The sequence below is a fragment of the Rhipicephalus sanguineus genome, chromosome 8 (genome assembly GCF_013339695.2).
Source record: "Rhipicephalus sanguineus isolate Rsan-2018 chromosome 8, BIME_Rsan_1.4, whole genome shotgun sequence".
NCBI classification, from domain to species: Eukaryota; Metazoa; Arthropoda; class Arachnida; order Ixodida; family Ixodidae; genus Rhipicephalus; species Rhipicephalus sanguineus.
The window spans coordinates 14882375-14898643 of NC_051183.1; the positions used below are offsets into that span (position 1 = coordinate 14882375).

The window sequence follows — 16269 nt, forward strand, 5'->3', positions numbered from 1 at the left end:
CATTGACAAAGGTTAATGACACCTGTCACTTTGGTATGTTGCATGTATTTTTTTCAACTCTGAATTTTTATAGTTCAGCGCTCGATAACTGAATCGAAAACACGTCAATCTTGCTCTCCATCATTTCTACGATATAGATAGGCCCTAACAAGAAGACCTATTGCATTTGAATATAAATATGCGGTGCTGAAATTAAACATTCATGGCTGTGCGTGACGTCCCCGGCTATATGTATTGATCGCTATTTTCAGAATTCACTCTGCACAGAAGATACCTTCAAGATAGAAAGCACTGGAAGCAAGTTTTACATCTTTTTTGTATTGCCTAAAGAAAAAGGTGAACTCAAACATATTGGAAAAATTTTTAACCACCGAATGGCATAGACGCTCCGCCACCTCTGAAGGTGGCATATTCGTCATGAAGATGCCACTGGTGCAGGTGGCGAAACGTCATACGCATTTTTTTAAAATCAGAGTTAACCTTGTTTTAATATAAGTTCGCCCGGCTTTCGCGTATGTCATCGTTTTCTTGTGGCTCTTCTTTAGAAGTGAAATTATTACTAAAATGAAAGATGGGGAGCAACTTTAGGTTCGCTCCAAGATCGAAATGTCAATAGTGCAATTAGAAGATATATTTATTGCGCAATAGAAGAAAAGAAATAAACGCCGACCACAAGTCATATGGTGGACGTAGCATGGCCCCAGAGTCAGCTGCAGGTTTCCGAAAGGTATTAGCAATTTTTAGGAATTTATCGCCACCACTTGGTTAGTTCTGTTATTTACAGTATTTTAGAGCTTACTCGTTCATTTTAACACGGTTTTCAGCATTACTAGCATTGGTATGACCTATATTGAGCGCTTTACAGTGAGCGTGATCACGCCACATGAGATGCATGAATGGACAACACGCCGAGCCTCTAAAGTGCACTTATAACGTGAAGGACGCTTGACGTTTGCCTTTAAGAGTAGAATGCGATATCGTAATTGGGCCCCAAGCGCTACACATTCAATAGTGGCGCAAGGTAGGACTGGCCGTCTCAAACCATTCTAGAATGCCCACTGCAAGTACAGTTGCGATGCACCCACTACTTCATAATCCTTTCTTTCGTGAATTAGCGAAACAGCCAGTACGCGTCCGCTTGCTGCCACACGAACCTGCGCAGCTGGAAACTGTAATTGGTGGGTAGCTGTAAACCACCAACTCGTTGGGTAATTCAAATGTATTGACGAATGGTGCTACTGTGCGAATCTGCGACGCAATATTACATGCGTTAAAAGACTCCTCCGGATACATGATATTCGTATAGCGTTTCTTTACGAAGCTGTTTTCAAGCACTGGCCTTACTCCGTCGTAGAGCATCTGCTTGTAACGTAGAATACATGGCTTCAAATCTCACTCGGACCAGGTTTTTTTTCTTATTTGTTTATTTGTATCTATGCCGAGTTTACGCTTGCGGACAACGTCGATTTTTCGCTCACAACCAACGACGCCACCATCGACTGCAACGTGAAATTTCAGCTGAAGGAGCTCTTGAGCGCTATCGCGTGAAACACGCTCCACATCAAACGCGATGTGCACTCAACGATCTCAGAAATCCGAATTCTCATGCACTGCTGGTCTAGTGTCAACTGCATGGAATTCGTTACCACAGAAGAAATTTTCCAGGAAAGGGCAAGGTTGTGTTTCAGTGCCAGTAGCCGTGATATTGAACATCCTCGTGCCATATTTATTTTATTGTCCTCTCACTACTGTTGCATCTTGTCCTTTTTGAATAGTCAGGCAAGATGCGTGAACAGATTCGCAAGGCACCTCGTCATCGTGCGCAGAATGATCGGTAAAATAAACCATTTATGGCTCAATCTCAGTAATTCTAGTTTTGAATGGTTCATGCCGTACTTATTTAGATTTTCCCCAAAGAGCTTCTTCACTCAGTCGTTTAGATAAAAATTATGGCAGCTTCACACTACTGGTGCCAAGCCTAAGGGAAGAGCAAAGCTGGGTGGCATTCCTTGTTCCTCGCTATTTTTCTGGTTCTTTTTCTTTCTCTGTTTCATGAATATTTCTTGTATATATTTCTTTTCTTTAGATTAACAGAGAGCTGAGCTAGTTGGTAAGTTTTCATTCTAAAAAGACAGGTCGTGCAAACACGGACACAAGAGAGAAGTCAGGAGACGACAAACGCCGACTAACAACCGAATAGATGCACAAGGGCGGAAAAGAAAGAAGGCACGAAAACTTACCTGCGCATGCCCAAGCAATAGGCGAACCTATCAATACGGCACGCGTGGTGGCCTACGCGAAAGATAACTGTTAACGCATTTGATTTTCTCTTTATGCAAGTTAATCGACTGTTGGCTCACGCATGCGCTACCACTATTCTCGATATGCCATGCCTGAATTATCAGACGCGTTTCTTCATTCCTATATCGGTACAAAACTGCGCATTCCGTGAATTTTGGCGTGCACTTACAATCTCGACAATGCAACGACAGATTAGAAGGTGAGCCTCCGGTTAGTGATCTTTTATGTTCTAATAATCTCTGCTTGATGCAGAGGCCCGTCTGTCCTACGTAGAAGCGGCCGCAGCTGGAAGGAACCTTATACACCACACTGCCGTACATGTGTCCGTACAGGACCTTCCGCGTGCGAAGCCAGGGTTGCTGCGGGCGCCTGTTGATCCGTATCGGTGAGGTGACGGTGAACGGACGAGGCGGGCTGGTCCACAGCTGGTATGAGACAGGCACTCACTGATCTCGCTCGGTAGTTGGCCGGGCAAATGGCGCAGTGCATCGACAGAGAAACCTCGCAGGACGAGTTGTCTGTAGGGGCAGCAACAGTAGACGTGACCACTGCTTCCCCGCAGTGCTGCTTCCCCGCAGTGGTAAGACAGCGGACGACGATCGGGGGTTCACCACACATAGGTCTTCCTTGGTGACTGGTGTTGCAGCGTTGGCGGTCGGGCGGGCGATGAAGGACGGTGATGACGAGGTATGGGAGTGCGAGGGGCGCGAATAGCAGTGGCGTATGCCATAGCCTGTGGCTCACGTGGTGTAACGTTGCTTGTTGGGCGAGTTGGAACGAGTCAGTCATAACGTAGTTCAGCGCAAAAAACAGGCAACAGACGAGTAAGAGGACAAGGACACAGCGCATTCTTCCAACTAAAGTTTATTGGATTGGAACGCATGTATATATACACACAGGGAAAGCAAGAAAAGATCAAAGAAAAAAACAGGAAGTAAAAACCGAAAGGTGAAAAGAAGAAAAGTGCCGATAAGTCACACACGTGTGCCAACACCGCCCCCCTTCCCATGACTCGCCAAAAACAAAAGCTCTTTGTCAGAAAGATGCAAGGAAGGCATGCTTACGCATGCGTCCCCAGACCGTTTAATTTCCTCAGCCTCGATGATTTCCCTCACCCTTTGGTCCCGACTGCGTGCAAGGACCGCAGTGTTGCTTTCCCTGTGTGTATATCTTGCTTTCCCTGCTTGCTTGCTTCCCTGAATCTTGCTTTCCCTGTGTGTATATATACATGCGTTCCAATCCAATAAACTTTAGTTGGAAGAATGCGCTGTGTCCTTGTCCTCTTACTCGTCTGTTGCCTGTTTTTTTGCGCTGAACTACGTTATGACTGTCACGTGGTGTTTTCGGTAGTGTAGTGGTCACCAGTGCTTGTCGCATCTCTTCACGGACCACATCGCTTAAAGCGGCGACTTGGGGCTGCCGCACTGCTAGAAAAAGCTTCCGCAGCTCCTCTACTACTGCGCGGATGGTCTCGCGCAGTGTGTCCGTCAAAATCCGGGTTCTGTCAACGTAGTTTGCATTGGCCACATCAATAAAGTGGCGGTCATGCTGCTTAGCAGGCATTTCGAGTCCTCTCAATTGTGCTAGCCTCCGACAAGACCGCGTATCACGGACAAGCCAAGCGAACAGTTCCTCCTTTACGCTACGCAATAACAGGCGTAATTTACTTTTCTCGCCAATTTCGATATGAGCCCGCCTAAAGAGCCTTGCCATTTCTTGACGAATACTACACCTTCGTGAGGGTTTTGTTTGCGCGTCTGCATCAAGACTTCGGCCCACTCCTTTCGCACAACCGTGCTGAAATTCGTTAAAAATTGCGCCGTGAATCCCTGTCAGGACTCTAGGGAGCTTTCATGGTTTTCAAACCAAGTCCCAGCTGAGTATGCATGGCAGAAGAGCACGTGTCTCAGTGTCTTCTCATCGTCCCAGCGGTTAAACAGCTTGACACGTTCAACTTGCTCCAGCCAGTCTTCTGGATCATCCGAGAGTGGCGGCGGCTTCCTGGGTTGCTGAAAAACTACGGGAGGATTGGTACCGCTGTCCATGGTGGCGGCGTCGTTCATCACGGTGGCCACGACGTCCTTCACTTTCTCCGGAAGCAGCCCAAACTTCGGCTGAAGACCTTGCTGTCGGCGGCTGGTTGCGAGTTGGACTTGCCTGGCGACTTGTAGACGACTCAGGGTTCATGTACCCCGCACCTCCACCAGATGTCACGTAGCCAAGTACGATGCCGGGTTCTTCCAAAAAACGAGGTTTAATAGAGTAGAAAAATGCGGGCGACGAAGAGCCAGCAAAACGACCTGCGTAGGCGACCGGAGGCGGAAAAAGGAATCTCGCGCCGTTATTCTTTCCTCAACCGGCGGATTACCCCGATAAATCTAGCCTGGTGGCGACAGGGCAAAACACTCTCCTTATCAAAAGAAGACAGCTCGTGCGACCTAAAAAAGAGGACGATTGAAACGCACTTTGCTTCTAACATATATAAGACGATCGGGTGTGGGTAGACGCTGGCAAGAAAACAGCTAACAGAGCAAACGATGAGGCTTTGTTGGAGGCAATATATCGCACCATGATGTTGTCAATGCGTCTGCAGTGTAAGATGAAATGTAAAGTTACTATTGAGTCATATGACCGCAGAAATCACTTGTTGCTCTTCGTTTTTTTTTATTTTTGCTGGTCTTTCAGAGAATTTAGCCTGTTTCCCTGTGTTTCAATTGGTCTGGTATGCACTTTTCACGACATACATGGATGCAACATTGCTTGTTGGGCAAGTTGGAACGAGTCAGTCATAATGTAGTTCAGCGCAAAAAAACAGGCAACAGAGGAGCGAGAGGACAAGGACAGAGCGCATTCTTCCAACTAAGGTTTATTGGATTGGGGCGCATGTATATATGCGTCCCAATCCACAGCCTGCCGCCGGCAGCGGCGGCAGGCTGTGCGCACACGCGTACTCAAGCTCATTGCATCGATTTTTTCAGCCTATTCATCGACTTATCGAAGTGGTAACGCCCCTGCCAGCAGTTCCTGCTGCTATCGCCGACTGTTCCTAGCGTGCCATCTGCCTACTTCCGCGTGACGTACAGTGACGTTTTTCCGTGGCTTCCTTCCTGGCTTTTGGCGGGCGTTTCTCACACTTTGGCAGCGGCGGCAGGCTGTGCGCACACGCGTACTCAAGCTCATTGCATCGATTTTTTCAGCCTATTCATCGACTTATCGAAGTGGTAACGCCCGTGCCAGCAGTTCCTGCTGCTATCGCCGACTGTTCCTAGCGTGCCATCTGCCTACTTCCGCGTGACGTACAGTGACGTTTTTCCGTGGCTTCCTTCCTGGCTTTTCGCGGGCGTTTCTCACACTTTGGCAGCGGCGGCAGGCTGTGCGCACACGCGTACTCAAGCTCATTGCATCGATTTTTTCAGCCTATTCATCGACTTATCGAAGTGGTGACGCCCGTGCCAGCAGTTCCTGCTGCTATCGCCGACTGTTCCTGGCGTGCCATCTGCCTACTTCCGCGTGACGTACAGTGACGTTTTTCCGTGGCTTCCTTCCTGGCTTTTGGCGGGCGTTTCTCACACTTTGGCAGCGGCGGCAGGCTGTGCGCACACGCGTACTCAAGCTCATTGCATCGATTTTTTCAGGTTAGTGTGGATTTCTTTATGCAATAATAACGGTGAATACGTCCTCTCTCTGCTGCCGCTGCCAAGGCTGCGTGTATTGCTGATATTGCCGCATGTGTATTGTCAGTTCATGTGACCCTTGTGACCTTCAGTGTCGCTAGTAGACGTTTCACGTAGATATGTCTGATCTGGATGCTGACACTTGTCCATGCTGCAAATGCCTGTGCTCAGATGAAGAAGGTTTGATGTGTGAAGGGTGTAGCTGTCGCTATCACTTCGGAAAGTGTTCCATTGCTTTAAGCTCATACAAGTCAAAAAGCGAAGCGTGGCGTAGGTCGTTGAATGTCCGACATGCAAATCAAAAAAGTCTAAATGTGTTCAGGGCTCCAAATCTAACAGTGACGAGGCAGACTTTGCAAGCTTGTTCTTGAGTGTGAATGAAAAACTTGATGAATTGTTGGGACTGAAGGACACGGTGGAAAGCATTGAGGAATCGGTAAAAATGATGTCTGGTCAATATGATGAAATTCTGAACCACATTCGTCGCCAGGACAAAGAAATTGCGGATATAAAGAACAGAGTGCAGAAACTGGAAAATCACGAGGCAATTTCTGCATCAAAAAATGTCACAAAGGAACTCAATGAACTCGAGTGGCACAGTAGAAAGCTAAATCTTGAATTCCACGGGATTCCGGTTTCAAAAAATGAAAACGCATTGCAGAAAGTCAATTATATAGCTTGAACAATGGGTCTGCCTCAGCTCACCGGCAGCGACATCGTGTCGATACACCGACTACGTGCTGTTCGTGACAAAGCACCCGGAATTATAGTTCACTTCGCAAAGCAGTCAGTGAGGGAACAATTTCTGAGCAAGCGACATGTACTGAAAGAATCCAAGGAACAATGCTACATTCTGGAGAATCTTGTAAAGCTAACAGAATTCTGCTAGGACAGACAAAAGCCTGGGCCAAGGACCATGGCTACAGGTATGCGTGGCACAAAAATGGCAAAATTTTTATCAGAAAGAAGGATGGCGACAGAGCAGTCATTGTGCATGACGCTTCTGATTTAGAGAGAGTAGAATAAGGCTCCTTGTATTCCAATTGTTTAGTACTACTTTGATTTGAATTTCGATCATAGCAATTCCTGACTTTACGGAACCAGAAGAATTTCGACAGTTATGTAGACATGAGCAGGCTAGCTCTATCAAAATGTTTCATCTGAATGTACAGTCCGCTGTAAACAAGGGAACGCAATTGGAGGTGCTATTCAACCAGCTAGAAAACGCATTTGATATAATCATGTTTACGGAAACGTGGTATGCCGAAAAAAGCAATATTTTCAGTATCCCTGGGTATCAAAACTTTCTGCTAAATAGAACTGCTAGCAGAGGGGGCGGTGTATACATGATGGTGAAAGGCCATATTATTTGCGATATGTTACCCGAGTTCTGTCGCATGAACACTGACTATGAATGTCTGTCTATGATCTCGAACCGATCCTTAGTGGCTGTTGTTTATCGACCCCCAAGCGGCAATTTTCAAAATTTTATGCGTTTCCTCGAATCCCTTCTCTCCTACGTAGGTGAATATAACTATGATATCATACTAGGAGGAGATTTTAATGTAAATATGTTAGCTGACGCCGCTAACGAAAGAACGCTAGAACAAACAATTTGTTCATTTGGCTGTAGTAATGTTATTACCGTGCCTACAAGACTCACCATTACCTCTGTAAAAAAAGATGATGTACAAATAAACGCTGCCAGCGAGTAGAGGCAAAGAAGAAGTAGATCACGTTCGATCACGGCAACGATGGCTTCTGCCTGAATTCTTCCGCGCCAGTTAACCTCATAGCGTCCATACATTTTGGTGCCGAAAACCCACGTGCGGACAAGTCTTCCCTCTACGCACGACGAACAAGACTCTACTTTCGCTTCGCGTCGCGGGCGGTGAGGATTCGACGGATCGTGGATGCGAGGATCGGCGTTGGTGCAACGACATCAGGCAGCAGCACTGCTCTCCCAATGGATCGACTCAAAGGCAAGCGATCTGCACGACGCGCGCAGAACACAAAGATTATTCAGGAAGCTCGAATTTTACTAGACTCCGCTAGCGTCGACATCGCGAAGCTCACAGCCGTAAAGCAACGACTCTCCGCTAGCAACGATGAGCTGTCTAAGATTAACCAGCAGTATGAGCAGTATATTCCGACTGAACGCATCGAAGAGGAGTATACAGCTGTAGCGGAATACCAAGATGAAGCGGTCAGCATGCTCGCCGAGATAGGTTGCAGACTTTCCCAAATGGAACGAGCACAGGCCGGCCATGCGCAAGCTGCCAGCGGTGAAAGCGCAGCAACGACTTTCAGGCACGAGGCTTCCGCAAGATTTATGGCACCCCGGTTGCCGCAGCTGCAGATCCCAACATTCAAAGGAGATATCGCACAGTGGACAGGCTTCTGGGAGCAATTCGAACAGCTTATTCATCTGAACAACGACCTGACGCCATCCACTAAATTCTACTACCTGAAGAGTTTCATATCCGGTGACGCAGCAACAGCAATCGCGGGCTTGCCCACGACCGAATCTTGCTACGCCGACGCAGTGCATATGTTGAAGGAAAGATTCGGCGATAAGACGATGATTATTCAGCACCATCTGACGGCGCTGAGAAATCTCCCAAGGGTGACATCCGCCAACGACATCCGCGGTTTGCGAAGATTGTATGATGCCACGCAACTGAATATTCGCTGCCTAGGAGCCCTGAACGTGCCGACACTGACGTATTCAGCTATGCTCATCGATATCTTGCAGAAGGCTCTACCGCGGGACATCGGTCTTTCTTTCACAAGAGAAAAACGGCACCCCGCCTTGACAAGGCCCACCGAAGTACGTTATGCTCAAGCCTCCTCGTCGAGTGCACCAGCAGAGGCGTCAGCCGCGTCGGATGCCGAGCTAAATGACCTGTTATTATTCTTACGAGTGGAGCTCGAAAGTAGAGAGCAGCACGAACTGCCACATCAGAGACCTGCTTTGGAGGATCGCTTGGACCGACGAAATGGTGGCATCCCAGCGGCATCCGTATTGCATACCACATCTATACCAAGGTTCAAGTGCTTCTTCTGCGAGATTGATCAGCACGGGACGCGCAGCTGCAACGCTGATATTCCTCTTGCAGTCAAAAAGGAGCAGCTGCAGAAAGACAACCGGTGCTTCCGCTGCACGTCAAAAGGCCACCGAGCGAAGGATTGCCGCGTTAAGCTTACCTGCAGTTCCTGCCGCGGAAGACACGCTTCCAGCATGTGCGACCCCAATTACAGGAGGGCTTCGACGACCGCAGGAACGCCAGGAAGTGCCACCGTATGCATTTCTTCAAATGCTCTTTCGTCCTGCGAAGACGTATCATCAACTAGCCAACCACCTAGGGACAACGCGGTCTATCTTCAGACATTCAGCACCCAGTTGGTCAACAACGACAGCAGGCAATTCGTTCGAGGTATTCTGGATGGCGGAAGCCAAAGAAGCTTCATTAAGGAAGATGTGGCCAGTAAGCTTAACCTGAAGGTGGTCAGACAGACCCGGTTGGCATTGAATACCTTCGGAAGCACTTGCTCTTCAGCTGCACAAAAGCGGAACGTTGTTGAAATAGCCCTTCGAAGCAGAGACGAGAAGGTTGACCTTCGCATAGAAGCTGTAGTTGTCCCTGCCATTTGCCACGGTGTGACTCTACCATCAACGAACAATGCATTCATTCTAGAATTAAAGAGACAAGGCAAGATGCTCGCGAACGACTACCGGCCTAAGGACGCACCAGACACCGGAATCGGTCTGCTAATAGGTTCTGACTATATGTGGCAAGCAATCACCGGTGAAGTTGTGCGATGTCCAGACGTGCCAGGTCTGGTGGCAATGGAGACAATATTTGGTTGGACGGTACAAGGACCTATAAGTCAGAAGACCCTTTTGGACTGTGGCACTCACCTGCTTGTCAGTGTCTTGCGTGTGGATGCAACCGAAGAGGAATCGACTGCAGAAATTCTACAGTCTTTCTGGCGACTCGAGTCTATGGGCATTACTGACTCCAACGAAGGTCTCGCTGACCGGAACATTCTACAGTTTAAGGAGACCGTTAGGAAGTCAGGCGGCCGGTACTCGGTGGCCCTACCATGGAAAGAAGATCGCAAGCATCTTCTAGGCGACAATCGGGACACATCAATTAACCGGCTCCATAAGCTCGTCAGAAGACTCTCGCAGCATGATGGCCTAATGGAGAAATACGACACGACCATACGTCAATACTGGCAAATGGGACATGCTGAAGTGGTGCCGGAGCGACAATCTGATAATGCCGTGTACTACATGCCGCATCGCGAGGTTGTACGAGAAGACTCACTCACCACGAAACTGCGAGTAGTGTTCGACGCCTCGTCCCATGAAAAGGGATATATGTCACTGAACGACTGTTTGGACAAAGGTACAAACCTGAACCTGGATCTGCTTCGAGTGTTGCTTCGTTTTCGACGCCACCCGATAGCCATCAACGCCGACATCGAGAAAGCTTTCCTGCAGATAGAAATACAGGAATCGGATCGAGATGTATTTCGGTTTCTATGGTTCGAGAACGTGCCCCGTGGTGAAAACGACAACATTATCGAATGGCGAATGACACGTGTGCCATTCGGGTCGACATCAAGCCCTTTTCTGCTGATGGCAACGATACACCACCACCTGGACAACGTAAGCGGTGAGCAAAAAACATTGGCCCGGACGCTGAAGCAGAGTTTCTACGTGGATGACCTGCTCGTAGGAGCCGACAGTTTTGACGAAGGCTTAGACGTGTACGAGAAGGCAAAGTCGATTTTGGAAGGCGCTGCGATGAACCTTCGGAAGTGGAAGACAAACAACGCTCAACTCCAGGAAGTGTTCTCGAAAAGCGAAGAGTGCCTGGAAGGATTGGACAGTACTTCAGCAACGATTCTAGGGATGCATTGGAACACCGAAGATGATTACTTGGCATGTTCTTCAAAGTCTGTCACGCAGTTCCTGCTTTCGGTCAAGGAGGACTCAAAGCGGACCATCTTAAGAACAGCTTCCAGAATATTCGATCCTCTCGGTATTCTTTCGCCTTTCACGATAATAGCGAAGATCTTATTTCAGAAGTTATGGCTGTTACGGCTACCGTGGGATTCCAAGTTACCCATGGAAATCGAGAAGGTGTGGAAAGAATGGTGTACTGAAGTTGCTCAGTTACACCTTATTAAGATACCGCGCTACGTCATGAGTCATCCGAAAGAAGATATCACCATGACGCAAGTCCATATCTTCGTGGATGCTAGTCCAAGGGCCTATGGAGCATGCGCGTACCTTAGAACGGTGGACCGCAATGGCAGTTGTGGTACGAAGATTGTCGTGGCTAAGTCTCGCGTGGCACCCATAAAAGCCTTGACCATGCCAAAGTTGGAACTAATGAGTGCAGTTGTTGGAGCAAGGCTACTAAAATACCTTAGGAAGTCATGGGACACGGTTCAGTTCTCACATATAATGTGGTCGGACTCGACAATTGTTCTGAGCTGGATACGGGCACAGCAAGATAAACTCAGCCCCTTCGTGAGAAACAGAGTGGCCGAGATAGCCGACTGCACCGACAAAGGGCAATGGCGTTATTGTCCTGGGGAGCAGAACCCAGCTGATTATCTGACACGGGGATTATCAGCGGCAGTGCTTCGGGAAAGCGTCAACTGGTGGATTGGCCCAGAATGGTTAGTTCAACCTGAAACCGCTTGGCCCATCGAGATCACTTCGGTTGCCGCCCAAGAAAACAGCTACGAACCAGAAACTCTACAGACAGAACTACTGCTACAGACGCAAGAACCCCTTGAAGATGTCATGAACGTCAAGAAGTACAGCAGCTTGACCAGGCTTCTTCGCGTCACAGCGTTGGTTTACAGATTTTTGGAAAGGACGCGGCGCACCCGTGCACCACATACGGGGCCTATTTCTGCAGAAGAGCTAAATATGGCCGAGAAGTTTTGGATAATAAGAACACAGCGAGAAGCTTTCTCTCAAGAAATAGAGCAACTCTCCAACGAACGCGCGATCTCAAGGCGGTCGATTCTTCATGACTTGCATCCATTTTTGGATACAGAAGGACAACTTCATCTGCGCGGACGCCTACAGAGAGGCCAACTTTCAATTCAAGAAAAACATCCACTGCTTTTGCCTCAGAACCATGAATTTACGAGACTGGTGATCATGGAAGCACATTGCCGCAGTTTGCATGGTGGAGTATCAGCCACACTGACAGTAATTCGTGAGCGGTTCTGGATTGTTCATGCACGCCAGGAAACAAAAAAGTTGATCAACAATTGTTACCTTTGCAAACGATTCCGAACAAAGCCCATGAATGTGGAACATGCCCCACTGCCGGAAGACCGAGCTACTATGTCTCGCCCGTTTGAAGTTGTCGGCATAGATTTTGCAGGCCCGTTATATATGAAACTCAACCAGAGGGAACCCCAATGTACCAAGGTTTATATTGTGCTATTTACCTGCGCAACCACAAGAGCGGTACATCTAGAACTGGCAGATTCTCTCTCATCAGACAGTTTTGTACTTGCCTTCAGGAGGTTTCTTGCTCGCAGAGGAGTACCTATTACTGTGTACTCGGACAACGCATTGACGTTCAAGAAGGCAAGCAAAGAGCTACGTGACATAGGGAAGCTTATCAATGGATCCCCGTTTGCTGCATTTCTCGCCAATCATCGAATATCATGGAAGTTTCTTGTGCCTAACGCCCCGTGGTGGGGTGGCTGGTGGGAAAGGCTCATCCGGTCGATCAAGTCAGCTCTTCGAAAAGTTCTCGGGAAAAGCAGTCTAGGAAGCGAGGAACTGATGACGTTGCTTCAAGAAGTCGAAGCTGTTATCAATTCTCGTCCTCTGACATACACGTACACGCAGGCAGGGGAACCGTCACCGGTGTGCCCGGCTCAATTTCTCACCGGGAGTTCAATCCTGGCTCATCCGGATCCTAGCCCACGTGAAACTTCAACCTGGCCGCAGACTACTAGGAATGGTGTTATCCGAAAGCTGGAGTATCGTCAAAGACTACTGAATCATCTGTGGCAAAGATGGAGAAAGGAGTATCTCCTGGAACTGCGGTCTCTGCATCGGTATCCGCAAGGACCTAACCGAAGTTTAACAGTAGGCGAGGTCGTACTACTGCAAGACGACAAAAGGAACCGGTGCTTTTGGCCGCTAGGCCGAATATTAGAAGTACACCCTGGTCGTGATGGACTGGTGCGGGCTTACACCATAAAAACACAGAACGGAAAAGTGGTTAAAAGACCCGCTCAAGCTCTGCATCACCTGGAAATGCCCACTACATGCAAGGCGGGGCAGGATGTAAAAAGATGATGTACAAATAAACGCTGCCAGCGAGTAGAGGCAAAGAAGAAGAAGCAGATCACGTTCGATCACGGCAACGATGGCTTCTGCCTGAATTCTTCCGCGCCAGTTAACCTCATAGCGTCCATACAACCTCTTCTTCGTTACTTGATCTATTCATAACAAATATACATCCCTGTTGACGAAAGGCGGGAGTCATGAGTACAGACATTAGCGATCACAACAGCATATATTTATGGGTGTATACAAATACGCTTAAGATAACTAACGAACAAAAAATGTCATTTCAAGAAATAACACCTCGAACATTGGAGACTTTCCGAGAGAAAGTAGAAAGTTTTGATTGGAGCGAAATATTCAAAGAAAGCGATCCTGACTGCGCGTGTAGTAAATTTGTGAATAATTTTTTGTCTCTATATAATCAGTCATTTCCACACAAGCTTTTACGAACATCAAAAAAAATTCGTAAGCCATGGATTACGCCTGAATTACTAAGCAAGATTCAGGTTAAGGACAGAATGTTTAAAAAATTTCTTAAAACTCGCGATGTTGAGCTGCTCAGAACTTACAAAACATATCGTAATAGTCTAACGAAAGAAATTAGAAAGGCTAAGGATAACTATTTCTGTGACCTTTTTTCTATGTCTGCATCAAGAGCAGACACAACGTGGAAAAATCTAAACGCTTTATTAAATCGAACGAGGCATTCAGGAATTTTAACACAAATAAGACAGAATGACGACGAATTTAATGGAAAACGATTAGCAGATTTGTTCAATGATTATTTCGTCAATATTGATACCGGAGAAATTAATGACAATGCCCTGCATTACTTAGAACGTAGTTGGGACAAAACATTTTTTCTTAACCTTGTTACTACGACAGAGGTGATCTCTACTTTTGTAGGGCTCAACAACAGTGCTAGTAGCGACGCTGATGGTATTAAAATAAAACCTGTCAAACACGTGATAGACCTTATAGCACCTTGCCTAACACATGTTTTTAATCTTTGCTTAGCAGAAGGGGTTTTCCCAAAACGAATGCAAATAGCCAAAGTAACTGTTCTGCACTAAAAGGGAGACAAAAATAGTATAGCTAACTGCAGGCCAGTGTCCCTCTTGCTCATATTTTCTAAAGGCCTCGAAAAAGTTTGTTTTTCAAGACTGATCAGCTTTTGTGATAGACATGAGATAATACATACGGCGCAATTCGGCTTCAGGAAAAAGCGCTCAACAGAACTCGCTCTGTTAGAACAGAAGGAGTTCATTTTGAATGCTTTTGAACATCGACACTTGGCCTGGTTATCTACGTAGATTTCAGGAAGGCTTTTGATTATCTTAATCATAGCCTGTTATTAAAAAAACTCGAAAAGTATGGATTTCGCGGTAAGGTATTGGCCTTTCTCCGCTCTTATTTAGGTTGCAGGCAGCAATTTGTAAATATAAACGGCCATTCTTCCGACATCAAACCAGTTTTGTCCGGTGTTACACAAGGAGGTATCCTGGGTCCATTTCTATTTAACTTGTACATTAATGATATCGTCAATATAGATGAAACCACAAAATTTGTAATTTACGCCGATGGCACGACTTTACTTTTCTCCGGTACGGTATTGTCGGACATAATGGATAGAGCAAACAATACATTAACGCAGCTAGGTAAGTGGACCGAATACAATGCATTAAAGATTATTACTACCAAAACAAAAGCTGTAGTTTTCCGGCCAAAAAACAGGGAGGTGGTCACCGATGCAGTTTTAGTGTATAATGGCGCACTTATAGAAAGAGTTAAAACATTTAAGATACTAGGTGTAATATTTTCGGAAACAATGTCTTGGGACGACCATGTTAGTTATGTAGCACAAAAATTATCTAGCATTGTAGGGATAACGTATCTAAACAGACGAACTCTCCCCACGTACGTTAAACTTCTTATTTATAACTCACTATTTTATTCACGTGTAATCTACTGTCATCTTGTACGGGGATCAACGACATTCACGAATTCACGAATACTGTACTCACTTCAGAAAAAAATGTTAAGGTATATATATAATGTGGCTTTTGATCATCCTTCAGCATCGCTTTTCCACAGGCATCATACTCTACGTATAGACAATATACAAAACTACTTGGTCGTCTGTTAACACTGGGCACCACTAGTCAGGTCGCCATCTTGGTAGCGTCAAGTGTTCGGCGTGTTCGTAGGTGTTCGCCCAGCTCCAGCCTCCGCTTCTGCAGCTTCGTCGCGCTGAGATATATCTGCATTGCATTGAACGTTTTTGACCGCGCGTAACAGGTGCATATATATAATGGCAAACCCTCTCGCTCCGCTCCAGCAGCCGTGCTTTCCGAGTCTTAGCAGCCCGGGCTGGACGACAGATTTGACGGTCGTACCGCGCATATCGGAGCACACGTTGGATTCCTTTTTGCGATCAAAGAGGACCCTCTGCCCGTCAGCGCAAGAAGGAGTACAACTTTGCCATGGAGGCATACTGTGCGCCATCATCGCTTCGCATGAACACTTGTGACTTCGGGTAAGTAACCTTTTGGTGTAGTACTAGTGACATGCTCGGCGAACGGCGTCTGATGCCGCTGTGCCTGCCCTGTGCCGGCTCTCGGCGATTACGCGCTCACCCGAAGCCGTATGTCGCTCATGTTGATATGGAAGTTCTGTCCCAGTCAAATGCAGTGAGAGCAGCTATAGGTTTCTTTTCTTATTTGTTGGTGGAAGCAAGCCACGGTATCTACGTTATATAGATGCTCGGTTTTTATACTCATTGGGGCAGACTCCGAATCGCCCCTTAAACAAGTGAGAAACAAATGCACTGATACTATCGAAAGGCTCTGTGACCAGTTTTGTCTCCCATTGTGGTGGCTCAGTCGGCTATGGCTCTTGCTGAGAGCAAGGTCGCGGTATCGAATCCCGGCCGCGGCGGCCGAATTTCGA

At 47.1% G+C, this 16269-nt stretch overlaps 1 long non-coding RNA gene across 2 annotated transcripts in view; it reads left to right on the forward strand.

The window, feature by feature from the left end:
• The first annotated feature begins 218 nt into the window (after nt 1-218).
• Nucleotides 219-16269, forward strand: part of LOC119401433 (uncharacterized) — a 78685-nt gene continuing 62634 nt past the window's right edge. Inside the window, exons 1-2 of one of the 2 annotated variants that reach the window (XR_007417325.1) lie at nt 219-336; nt 5718-5936. This is a non-coding gene — a long non-coding RNA (uncharacterized LOC119401433). The remainder of the gene's footprint in view (nt 337-5717; nt 5937-16269) is intronic. The other variant, XR_007417326.1, reaches the window with a different exon arrangement.